Source organism: Dendropsophus ebraccatus, chromosome 9 (genome assembly GCF_027789765.1).
Source record: "Dendropsophus ebraccatus isolate aDenEbr1 chromosome 9, aDenEbr1.pat, whole genome shotgun sequence".
Classification (NCBI taxonomy): Eukaryota; Metazoa; Chordata; class Amphibia; order Anura; family Hylidae; genus Dendropsophus; species Dendropsophus ebraccatus.
In genome coordinates this window covers 114,681,165-114,695,176 of record NC_091462.1, presented here as the reverse complement: position 1 = coordinate 114,695,176, position 14,012 = coordinate 114,681,165, and positions in this window count along the sequence as shown.

Below are 14,012 nucleotides of genomic sequence, written 5' to 3'. Positions count from 1 at the left end.
GACAAAAAAAAACCATCCACGTGTCATTCCATCTTCCAGCTGAATCCCTCTGATCATTCGTGATATATAGGGTAGATATGTATTCCTGTTCCCTTAAAGGACAACTCCGGCGGGACCCCCCCCAAAAAAACGCAGACACCAGTGATGATCGCCACTCCATTCGCCCGCCGTCCGCCTCACCGTCACCTGCGTCCGCCGTCCAGCGATGTCTCTTGCTTCCGGGTCCATGAGAGAGAAAAGGCTGCCAGTGCGCTTGCGCACCGGCAGCCTCTTCATTGGCTGGAGCGCATCACATGGCTTCCAGCAAGCTCAGCCAATCAGGGCTGAGCAAGCTGGAAGCCATGTGATGCACTCCAGCCAATGAAAAGGCTGCTGGTCGCATGTGCACCAGCAGCCTTTTCTCTCCCATTCACTCTCAATGAAGATGCCGAAGAGGAAGAAGACCAGGACTGCCCCCAGCTCTGACGTCACCCGTCACCAGATGCCGCCCGGGAGAAGAACACCGTGACGACCGTAATAGGTAATGTATACATTCTTTAACTTCCAGGGTGGGGGGTCGGGAGTCGGAAAGTGGGGGAAGGGGGCCAGACCGGGTATTTAACCACATTACAAAGTTATATAACTTTGTAATGTGTGTTAAATAAGCCAAAAAAAATTTTCGCCGGAGTTGTCCTTTAAGGGTAGCTTCACACGTACCGTATCACTGCGTTTTTTACATGCGCGTTTTGATTTTCACATGATTTTCATGTGAAAATCCAAAAGCGCATTTAAAAAATCGCACCAAAAACGCAGCGATAAAAACACAGTGATACGGTACGTGTGAAGGCACCCTAAAGGATTCTTCTGAAAAATTCCTCTTCTTCCAGACCTGTTGAGGCCGAGAGGCCTCCGTCATCCGAATCTACAACCTCATCTCCGCACTTTTCTTTGCTTGGAGCTCTCAGCAGATTTGTCTTCATCCTTTTCAGACATCACTTCTTTACTACCAATTAGTTGGAGGGAACATAGTCTTATTACTCTCTTTGGAGAAGATGTTTAGGGCCATAAAGAGTCTGCATCCTCCTGTTAAAGGTCGTCTTCCTTCCTGGGACCTACCTTATCAGCCTAATGTTGGAGGGAAATGCTCCAGTCACTCTGGTGAGATTGTTAGGATCATTCTTCCATGACACTACAAGCTCTTTGCTCTTTTATCTTACAGATGATATTGCTGCCACCAGGAATGTGGAATTTGGCAAACAAGTGCCGACACCCCCTTCATACCCTCTAATTGTTATTTGTGTAAAGCCCCTTAAAGTGACGATTAGAAAGTTTAAATTTACGCAAATTTACTGGAAAAAAAAAATCCCACATAATAAATTGCTGCATACCTGTATGTTTCCTCATTGCCGCTGGGTCTACAAGGACTCCTACAGGAATTGACTGGTTTAATCGCTAATTTAATGAGGGTTTTTTTTCTGTCCTGGTTGGGAGGAACGCCGGATCAACCCTTATGTCGTGCTGTATTCTCCTATATACATTAGAATGTAGTATACAAACTACACACACCAGAATTATACTATAGTTATAACGTAGGAGCCTTTTGTGCTTAGGCTGCGTTCACACATGGCATTTATTCTGTGTTAATGCAATTTTGGCCCAATTTTGCCATAAATTGCAAAATTGTGGTAAAATATCTCCATTTTGCCGGGATTCCATCAAAATTATGGCAAAATGGCATTTAATTTGTGTTAATGCGTTTTTGCTTCTATTTTGCCACAAGTTGCAGTAAAATAATTCCATGTGTGAACGCAGCCTTAGGGGTCAACTAGACGACATAATCAATATACTGCCAAATAAACTGATTGCTGGCCGTACACTTTACATAAGTATCGGTAAGATCTGAAGTGCTGATGTCAGCCTCCTGGCTGTCCCCAAAGATAAATGTCAGGAGAGAGAGAAGGATCAGGCAGAATCCACTGCCTAAATCCTTCTGTTCTCAGAGAGATAAGCCACCAAGAGACTAATGACCCTGTACAGCCCAACAGTTTTGAAATGTAAATGTACCATAAATATGTAAAAATGTGAAAAAAAGCTACATACAGATCTTAACCTTGATAGGAATAAGGATAAAACTCTTAAGCTGGACATATTATTATATTATTTATAGCCCCCTCCAGAGCACTATATACGCGATAGGGGGCAACAAACAGAACATTACAAAATCAAAACACGTTACGTTAATAAGCTAAATGGCGGACTGGTACATGGGGAGGGAGGACCCTGCCCACGATTGGCAGAGGCAGAGTGAGGGGAGAGGTGGATTAGTCGGTCAGCAGAGTTGAGGATAGACTGGAGAGGAACAAGGGTGTTAGATGGGGGGGCCAGAGAGGAGGATGTTGCACTTGTTCAAGCAGGAGATAACAAGACCATGTACCGACAGGTTTGTTGATTTAGGGTTAAGAAAAGAGTGGATGCTGGAAATGTTTTCGAGGTGGAGGTGGCAGGAGGTGGTCAGGGTGGGTCATCACTTTATGTGGGTGGCCAAACGATCTTTTAGTCATCAGTTCTCTTCTTGGCTTCCCTACACACACATAAAAATTCAGTACAGCTGATAGGGAGGGGAGGGTTAACCTTTATTCAGACAGCACTGGTGGTGGCTTATCGATCCTAGAAGAAAACGATCGGACAGCAGCAATCCTGCACACCTTATCGCTCTCTCTACTGACAGAGTCTGGAGGCCACCATGCACCTTCTACTGTCGACCAAACCCACTGCTGGTGACCAGTGGCGGTTTCCACACAGTATTTTTGCTCGGTATTTTGCATCAAAACCAGGAATGGATTGAAAACACAGAAAGGCTATGTTCTCACACTGCTGATATTGAGTGGATGGATGTCATTTAATGGTAAATAACGGACATTATTTCAAAACAATGGCCATTGTTTTTCAATAAGCAATTATTTACCATTAAATGACGGCCATCCACTCAATATCAGCAGTGTGAGAACATAGCCTTTCTGTGTTTTCCGTCCACTCTTGCTTTTTGTTGCAGATATTAGTACAAATAGTAGTTTATAGATCTAGATTATTTTGCACCACATATGTGTAGGAGATGTCATTCCCATATGGGCTCCATGAGACACATACGGTGGTCATCTGGAGGTGTTCTGCCTGGAGGCTCCTGGATGAATACACCTGAACTTGTATTTCGGTCCATACCAGAGTTCCCCCATCTAAGACATATGCTGCTATGAGACTCTATCCCTAAATTATGGAAGACTCCGACTCCTCCAACCCAATGGGTCTCTACTCAAGAATGGAGGACCTGGCAGGCTCAGATGCTAACACCAAGGACAACTTAAAGATCTGGCTTCTTTGATCACGTTTTTCGAGTTGAAATGGGTCGACTGCTCCGGTAATTCTAATCCATCAGGAAATAGGTTTCAGCTCATTAGGTCTTACTCAGATTTACTCTTCGCTAAGTCCAATGACATGAGTACCTTGGGGCTCTTACCCGGCCTGACTGAGCTCTGCAGACGAGGCTCAATTGTGAGGCCAGTCTACAAGAGCGATCACTGGAGCGATTGTGCGGCCTATTAACTTCATCATAGTCGACCTCACATTCCTGTTTACACTGGAAGATGTGCGGCTGACTAATGACTTAAAAGGGCCAAGGAACAGCGAGGAACGAGAAAACTGTAGTCCATTGGCCGATCACTGGCCCTCTGACGTTGGCCGCTTATAATCAGTGAGTGGTCCTTTATGCTCCTCTGCCCCTATTGTCATTTTCTTGTATTTATATTTGTATTTTAATTGAATTCTCATTAATATTCATAGCTTTTTTCTTTAACCCCTTAGGTGACCATGACCATTACATCCAGGGGCGGTAAGAGAACTGTTTCCCCTCTAAGCTGTGCACTCTAGAAATTATAGGTACTGCTGCTGTTTGGCTTATTAAAGTGTAACTCTCCTCTTGCCCGTGCGCCAGGATACACTTTTAAAACACCGACAGGTGTTGGAGGCTCCATACACTGCATTGTAAGTTTATTACGATGCAGCCTATGGAGCTTCCGTCAGGGTCACGTTAGGATCGGCCCTGCCGTCCGCATTTTACAAGCGTATCCTGCCGCGCGGGCAAGATGATAGTTACACTTTAACCTTATTAGTATGTTGTTTTAACTCTTTCCTTTCCAGAGTTCACAGTCTACTGGTTAGTGGTTTAAAGAATAGAGGAAACAACTAAGGGAATAGGACAGATTACAAATTAATTTCCTTTTCCAGTAAGAAGAAAATGTTGGACAATCTCTTTAAGTATCCACCCTATAAAACCGATCAGCAAACCAGGAATCAGATCTCATACCAAGAGTTTATTCTAAAGCTCTCATGCCTCTTACTATGCTCATACTGACTATTGTGCATACTTGCTGTAGTTATATACACACCATATATACCTATTTATTTGTGTTTCTACCGCAGGGATGTCATATTAGACAACAGAGGGCTCTAATTATGGCAATACTGTGCTCTAGTGCTCTTCCTGGATGATCAAGAAAACCAAGATTTTCTTACCAAAATTTTTATTTCCTGGAGTCCTTAGGCAGCACCAGCTTCTCACCCTGATTACTTGTTATTGCTATATGAAAAATACCCTGGTTCCTGGTCTGGTGATCTGCTGTATAGGGTGGATACATAAAAGCCTAATTTATTTATTGATAAATAACCTGTCTTTGGTTGTACTTAGGGGGGCTTTACCCCATGTGTTGTGAAGGACTCCAGGAAATTAAATTTTCTGTAAGTATATTTTGGTTGTTTTTTAAAACTAGTACACTATTAAAAACAGAAACTACACAAGTTAGGTATTGTTGTAATCATGTTGACCTGATGTCAGGGTCCAGGAGAACAAAAAGACAGGAGGCCCTGAAGCTAGTACCTCCCACACTGTCCCTGCCTACTTGCAGAGAAGGACCTAAACAACCAACCATTCACAACTGGGCGACAGTCCCTGCTCTGAAATAAGTGCAAGAGAACAGGACAAACAAAAGACAGGACACAAAACAGAATGGCAGACAGGCCGGGTCAGCAACAGAGAGGGCGAGCAAGGTAAGACGATGGCAGACAGAGGCGTAGTCACAAAAACGGGCAGGGGTCAGAACTGAGAAGGCAGCGAAGTTCAAAGTCAGAAAGAGAACGGGTAGTCAGAAGTAGGCAAATGGAGGACAAAAGCCGGAGACGGTAACAAAGTAAATGGAGGACGAAAGCCAGAGACAGTAGTAAGGTGGACAAGGCAATGTAAGGGCCAGTTCACACTGAGAAATAAGCGCTGAATCAACGAGGAAAGTGTTCCAGGCAGAAAGTGTTCTTGTGAAATTCTCACGGAATCCGTGAGGAAAGTGTTCCACCTAGAATCACCTCTGGCGGCATTCTGCGCAAATTAATTTATTTAATCAAATTCATTCATCTTTTCCGTGAGCATTCTGCGCTGATTCCGCGCTAAAAAAGAAACTAACTCCTCAATTCATTTCAATGGATTTCTGCCAGTGGAAAGTGGATCCGCCTCGGAAAATTCTGCACGGAAATTCCACTGTGTGAACTGCAGAGGGCAAATTGCATTGAACTCAATGAAATTTGGCTCTGTGCTATATTTTGGGGCAAAATTTTCAGTGAGGAATCAGCGATGAAATTCAGCGCTGACTCCTCAGTGTGAACTGGCCCTGAGGAATAAAATAGAGAATGGTAAAAGTATACCAGAAAACCACAGAATGCAGGACAAAAAGCTGGATCAAGCTCAACAGAGAGCTGAACGCACCGGATCAAACTCAACAGAGAGCTGAACGCACTGGATCAAGCTCAACAGAGAGCTGAACGCACCGGATCAAGCTCAACAGAGAGCTGAACGCACCGGATCAAGCTCAACAGAGAGCTGAACGCACCGGATCAAGCTCAACAGAGAGCTGAACGCACCGGATCAAGCTCAACAGAGAGCTGAACGCACCGGATCAAGCTCAACAGAGAGCTGAACGCACCGGATCAAGCTGAACAGAGAGCTGAACGCACTGGATCAAGCTGAACAGAGAGCTGAACGCACTGGATCAAGCTGAACAGAGAGCTGAACGCACTGGATCAAGCTGAACAGAGCCACGCTGGAACAGATGACTATGACTGGACAAAAAACACAAGAGGACAGAGGAGGAGAGACCTGTCCATCAGAGGTCATAACTCCACCCCAGAGGGCGGAGCTAATGTCTTATCAGACACGGACATGACACCTGAAGAATCAAGATAACATGTGAATGACATAAAAGAGAACACACCCTCTTCCCCAAAATGTTCAGTTTCACTTCATAAAGAATTGTTTTCGGATTTACCGTCATTACGAAGTATAACTAATACATCACATGGTTCTGTAGATGGAAAAAGCTAAAACATTATGGAAAAACACCCAAAAATGAGAATTGGCCTTGAGGGGTTAAACATGTGTAGCGTGCGTCTACTGATGACAGCTTTACCATTAATAAAATATATACTGAACCCTTAAAGAACGAACCGCGGCCCCTCAGATCACATAATAATCGCTTTGTATTACGCAGCCGAGTGACTGTAATGTAAGTCTGTACGCGCAGGAGCTGAAGGTCTCGGCTTTGGGTTTGGTCGCACAGGCTGTAACCGGGTCTTTCCGGCTGATACTAATAACGCATTCATCTCCTGGATTGCTCGCAGAACGGCCTGCTACGTGGAATGCTCCCATGATGCTTTGGGCTATTGTAAATGCTGCAAGTTGGCAATTTGTTAAGATGAGAGTTACCTTTAAAAATAAAATCATGTGTGGGAGCAGCCCCTTGTTCCCGCCCTCCTGCACGTCCGTATTATATACCTAATCCTTCTGCCAATATACGGCTGGATGATTCCATTAGCCCCTCCCGTAATGGCAGCGTTACAGCCCGCGGATTACATGCTCGATCCCGCAGATATGGCTGCAACGTTATTAACCTTTAAGTAATATGTTTACTGTACCGAATCATTTTTTTTGTTTATATCTCTATATTATGTTCAGAGCCGCAGGCATGGGCCGAGAGCCGATAGGGAGGTAAAACAGATTATAATGGTCTCTGAGAAGATGGCTGTTTGCAAAGTTTTACTTCTAAGCTGAAGTGTTATAGAAGCTGAGCTACAGCATGCACGCCTCCTCCCTCCACCACCCTTCCATGCTCTGAATTACTAATAAACAGGGTCTGGCTTCCAGCACTTGAGGCAGGAAAGATTGGGGGGGGGGGGGGGTAGTAGACATGCATGCTGTGAGTGTTACAGAAGAAGAGCTGTGCTGCAGCATGCACACCTGCAACACCCCCTCCCCTTTTCCTGCTGTAAATGATTAATATATAGATGGTTTGGCACTAAGCCCCATAGATCAATTACAAGGTTGGGGAGAGGAGGCATGCATGCTGCAGCTCAGCTCGTTTTTCACAACTCTTGCCGCATTCATGCCTCCTACCTCCCCCGCCCTTCTTTCTTTGCCATGTAAATGATGTCTAGGACCCTATACCCTGTATATTAATCATTCAGAGCAGGGAAGGGCAGGGGAGGGAGGAGGCATGCATGCATGCTGTAGCTCAGCACTTCAGCTTAGAAGTAAAGCATGATTTTCTAACTGTGTAAACATCCATTAGCATTTCTCTTACTCCAGCTATCTGCCTATGTCTGCAGTTCTGCATGAGATATACAGCCAGCAGATTCCCACTAACAATCCTACACCTTCTGGTCTCTTCCGGCACAGATATTTCCACCTGTCTTCATTGCTGCACTTTTCTCCCCTTCCTCAGTCTCAGGATTGAGGCTACGCGGCAACCCAACCCTTTGTTTGCACACTTTATCAATCTGATCCTACGCAATCTATTGCAACATTCCCGTTCCAGGCTCATTTATCATATCTTCGATTCCCTATATTCCTCCATGTTATAGTCACGTTATTCTTTTCCGTGACTAGATCAGCGGAACACACATTTATGTCGCTGTTTTTGTTGTCTAAGGATGACATCATAATCTACAAACTTCTACATTCCGCTGTCAATGTCTTTAAACTTTGACCCAGTGTGATGTCATTGTGATCCTATCTTCCCATCTTCTTAGAATTTTGCATTGTGTGTTCTGTATATGGTGTGACAATGGTTTTAGGTTGATGTGTAGAAGTTGAACCCACCCAGTGATCACACCTTTTATCTAACGTGTGTGGAGAGTCTCACCCGTATCCACCACTGATAGGCCTCATGTGCCAGCACCATCACTTTCCACAATACGCATAGCCCTCTGTGTGTTACTAAGATGGTGTCCTGAGGAACAACCCTCCAACAATGGTCTAGCGAGGCAACATGTGACCTGTCTCCAGAGGTTCCCAATTCTTCTCTCGTATTGTGTCCCTCAAGCCTTCAGCAGGATGTAAGGGTGACCTATAGTTGGCCATCTACTACAGACTTTGGACAATCTTCTGATCACATACAAGTGTGGCAGATGGTGACCAACAATGAATCTGCCCTGTTGGATTCTCATGGTCTTTGTCAGGTGCTGAAAAGTTGTCCATGACAAGTGACATTTGCATCCCAGGCCATCAAAGATCTATAGGTGAGGTCATAGTCCCTTTTGTCCAAAACAACTTCTCAGATCAGCTATGAATAAAATATCACCCAGAAACCAGTCATGTATGGCCGCCATGATGCAATCCAACTACAAGCGCCGTCCATTCTGACCCTGCCGCCATGCTTCATCCCATTCCCAGATTCCTCTCCATATAAAATGGCCTCCACCACAGTAGGCTTTATCAGTCCCCGTCTGCTCTCGAATCTACCAGCGCGGCTGAGAACATTCATATTGAATCAATGTTTTATGTCGTATAAGTTGGAGACCATCCCGTAAATGTGTCTGTATCAGCAATTGTGTCAAACAGTAAAGACATGTAAAGTATTGCTCCAGCGCTGGGCACAGGGGTCGGTCCGCTGCCCGCACATCCGTCATGTCACCAGGTCACCTTGTTTCCCTGAAGTTCTCACATCTCAGGAATCCGCTCGGCAGCCAGAAGTTGTGTAATCAAGGCGTGCCGGTTTCTTCAGAGCTTTGACTGTTGCAATTACACGGAGAAGTCATCTGGATGATAGTGATACTTGTACAATGACATGGGAGAGGCCCTGGGAACATGCATCAGCAGGTGCTGCACACAGCGGCCGGGGACAAACCAGTGTCACAACCTCCAGTCATACCTGAGTTATACTGGTCTGTTACATCATACTGGGTAACAACCAAAAAGTCCCGCGTCACTCTACACCACCATCATGGCTCGGTGGTTGACATTGTCCCCCTGCATTATGGGGGTCCTGGATTCTGATGAAGGACAATACGGTCTTCCTGTGATTGGGAGGGTTTCCACCAGATACTTCGGGGTCCTCTCTCTAGTGATGAGAGTCTATATACAGTGCTGCAGAATATGTTGGTGCTATATGGTGGATATGTAGAACTTATTCCACAGAACGATGACCAGTACACCAGCTGATGACACCAATGGCTGCCAGGTGGTATACGTGGCTGTCGCTGCGGTGTATACGGTGTTATTATATGGGGGAGGGGTTGCACTGGGAGGACCAGGGTCATTTTATCATATGGAGGTTCATGGCCGGATCCAGTTCCCGCTGCTTTGTGTACAATGTTCCTGCGGATTAAGTGACACTTTACTTTGTTATTGAGCCAAAGAACACAGAGGCCATTGTCAAGAACGAAAGTTACACAAGCGCGTCCGGCAGACACTGGGGCCTGTGTTCCTTCACGTCTACCTGCCGTCTGACATTGGTAACTGCAATCCGTAGAGGACGGGATGTTCGTCTCCACTTTCAGCACTTAAATAGAATCTCCATGGGGAGTAAAGATGGACATACACATAAGATGGCGAAGACTCTCCTGACAGCTACATGGGGAGAGGGGAGATGCCCGCTGCCGCTCTAACTTCCTGAGAACACAAGGATTGGGCAGGTGAAATCCAACCTGCCCGATCCCTCCCTGCCCTCATATCATCTGTCGGCTCCCATAGACCATGATCTCATATACCTAGGAATACATGTAGCCGAAACCACATCACCGCGTGGTGAACAATAGCTGCACAACATTGTCAACATCATACGGTGAACATGTAGGGTGTCATTTTGGTTGCATACGTTCCCAGGTACGTGAGAATGTGGACACATATTAGTCAGCCGGACACGATGCTGGTATAGCAGACACGTCTAATATGTACGGCCAGCCTAAAGGGAATGCAGCATCAGAAATCAATCCTAAATTTAGCAGTTTTCATACTGACCACTAGGCCTTAAAATAAGCTGAGGCTTCCTGTTCTGTAGAGATCACTTTCCGACAGTCTCCTCCTTATCATCACTACCTGGGATTCAGTGATGGGTGACACCATTATATAGATAAAAAGTGATGTTCACAGCTCAACCCCCCATCTGTGTTATGATCAGGTCATAGGTTACGGAGCATGCCCAGTAATCTATCCCATTTGTCAGTGAGGTCAAGGCCAGACCGTTGTTGCCTGTGTCCGTGCTTGCTGTGAAGCTCAGGCAAGATGTAGTAGGAAGTTCTAACAAGATTTTCCAGACATGACTCTTACAAATGGAGTCATCAATTTTACATGCAAAATAAGCTTGTGTACTATACTGAAATACTGTATTACTGATGACTGGATACACATTCCCTTTTAGTCAAAGATCTCATACTGTTGACACAGTTAACCCTTCCCTTCTGACGGTCACAGAGTTGCATAATAGAATTCATTCTACCTGTACAGATGTATACAGCGCCCATTCCAATAAAATAAATTTGTCTTCAGAGAGCTCCCCCTAGTGGTGGCTTCAGGCAGCCCTATACACATGCATGGCCATTTTGGCTCAGTGTGCAGGTGTTTTGAAGTGTGTGAGGGGAGATATACAATGCCAGACATTCCTGACAACGCTTATCTCCACAAGAACAAAATTTCTCTCTCCCCCCACATATAACACTGGGGGCATCAGAAGGCACATGGTATTGGTAAGCAACACCCATGTAATTTGTCTGGCCAGCAGAACAGTGTCCCGTGACGTCTCTGCAGAACATCTGAAATATTTTCACAGATGGAGACGACTCAAGGAGTTGGTTTGGTGACAAGAATCCTGTGTAGTTTATTACTCTACCCCCAGGCGCCCAATGTTGCAGTCTACACCTACCCGGCTGGTTCAGGCATCCGACATAAGTCATACACAACATTTTGCTCCCATGCAGAGCCCTGCGCTGGACACTATGATGTCTGTGTATGAGAGATAGGCAAGATGTGAAAGTGCTAGCGCCTCCACCATGGCCGAGTGGTCACCTATAGGGCTTTGGTTACAGTCATTACGTCCCTCAAAGTTCTTTCTTTGTGTCTGTTTTCTCAGTCTTTTTCAGGACTTCTGCAGTTCACCCTCGCATGGCAGCTTCACGGCCACATCCTGACTGCTGGTCCCCATCCTTGCCTTTTTTTCTGTCCACTTTTTGGTTCTCATTGAGATTAAGATCTGGGCCGTTTCCTGGCTATGGGCCTTAAATGTTATTATCTTGTTCACCAAGCGGCTTGGCTATCAGTTTTGGCCTGTGACATGGAGATCCATCAGGAAAAAGCATTGGTGGTGCCCAGCGCTTGTCTCCGACAGGAACCTCATGCAAATGTCCCCATACAGTTTCTAGATAAACCCATATCATTTAATGTATGATGCATATGTCTCTCCATACTATAGGCTGCATCCAGGTGGTTCCTCGGGTGGTATCCACAGAGCGGGCACACACTGGGATTCAAAGGACGCCTTGTAAGAATCCTAATGAAGCTCACTTCCCTCTTCTCTATCGGCCGTAAATCTCCTGTTTACACAAAGAGAGACGTGTGGCTGATAACATAGAGACTCCCGGTCCATGGAGAGAAAACTTCCCAGATCTCCATCCCATTGAGAACCTGTGCTTAATCCTCAGAAAGCGGACAAACAAATGATAGAAGCTGTGATAAGGAAGCAGCAATAAGGTAAGGATCAGTCGGGATGGCATCCAGCAGGCCAGGGTGAATTGTCTTGGAGAAGAAGGGTCAACACCGTGAATATTGAGTCTTTGCATAAACTTTATAACTGAAATTTCTTCTTTTTTCCGTCTGTTTTCTCAGTCTTTTTCAGGACTTTTGCAGATCACACTGGCATGGTGGGTATCAGCTTCAGGCCCCATTCTGGCCTAATTTCTTGTCCACGTTTTTAGATTCTTACTGAGATGGAGTTTGGGGACGTTTCCTGGCCACGGGCCTAAAATAATATTGTTCACCAAGCGGCTTACTTATCAGTTTTGGCAGGTAAGACGGATCCATCAGGCATAAACGTTATAGTTTTATAAGTCTATAAATGCTTATACTGGCGCTTCAGTTATTATAGAAACATCCGACTAAACGATCTAATAACAAGGAAGCAGCAAAGTTAATGTAAACCCAGATGTGGCCACAAGAACTACGTGTAACATCGAAAACAAGCGGCTGCGGAGTGTTCAGGCGGCGGCTGTACGCTCTATATAATGGGATTATTGCTTATTACAGCGCAGGGACCACACTGGGGAGTTTCCATTGCGGTTCCTCTATGGTGATCGCAGCGTCGCTCCAACCTCGTGACCCGTGGAACAGGCGACAGAGCAATAAAGAAACTTTCTGGCAATGTTCGGAATTTGAGAAGAGGAGTTAATGATAAACCTATAGAGGTTATACAATAGAGGGAAACAAGCGGCCGGCGAGGGGGAAAGCAAACACCATTATCTGAGGACTGACAATGGGGGGGGGGGGGGGAGACGAAACCTGTGACACCTTCAGGTGTGAACACCGCGCCCACCCGAAAGCAACACAATGCAAATCCCAGGAGCAAACGTTAAAGGAATTAACATGGAGGTCATGGCGGAGCTGCTGCCACAGCCTCCCAAACGGATGTGTGACATTCAGCAGCTGGGAAAGCTGAGTAACAGTCCAGTCGGCGGTGGAAAAGCGGCCATAAGGGTACAAACACACATGGCATATGCGCTGTGTATTTACTGCTGCGATACGCAGCAGATTAGATCTAAATAACTGAACACAGTATCAAATCTGCTGCGTATCTGCTGTGTGTGTTTGTACCCTAAAAGTTATCAGCAATCTATACAAGAACCTCAGATACACCAGTATATCGCCCCATCCACTGCATGTAAGATCGGGGGGGCATCAGACTCCCGGGCCCCCCACACCTGCTCCAGAATGGGGCCTGACCCGAATGAAGTGGCGGGTTGGCATTAGTGTTCTAATCTGTCAGAATGTTTGGGGTCAGCAACGTCCTCCGAACCTCAACATTCAGGTTTGTTTGATTCCTGGCGGCTGCAGAAGTTGGATGTCGCCCTGGGGAGTCCTGGAAAACATGGGTACAGCCATTAGGACAGATTTGCTCAACACTAGTTGGCTGGCGTGCTGCTCCTCCATTCATTCTCTATGGAGCTGCTGTAACAGATAGATCTCCCACTTATTCCCTGTGAATAGGTTCATTTAAAGGGGTTATCCAGGCTTAGGTTGGGTGGGGGCGTTGCAGTTGCAGCTCAGTTCCATTAAAGTGAATGGAGCAGAGTTGTAATACCACACACAACCTGAGGACAAGGGTGGCGCTGTTTATGCAAGAAAGTAGCTGTGTTTTTCTAATTCTGGATAACCCCTTTTCACTAAGTCCCATTCCGAGTGTAAGTTATACTGGTGGACATATTTTTTGACAACAAAGTTTCCAGAAAACAGATATAACTTCCCGACAGACCCCGTTACAGTCAATGGTTTTCCACTCATGTTGGTCATTTTAATGGGAAACATTTTTTTGTCCTGGTAATTTCACATGGACTCTGCCCTGAAGGATCCTAAGGGCCCTATTACACAGACAGATTATCTGACAGATCATTGAAGCCAAAGCCAGGAATATACTATAAACAGAGAACAGGTGATAAAGGAAAGACTGAGATTT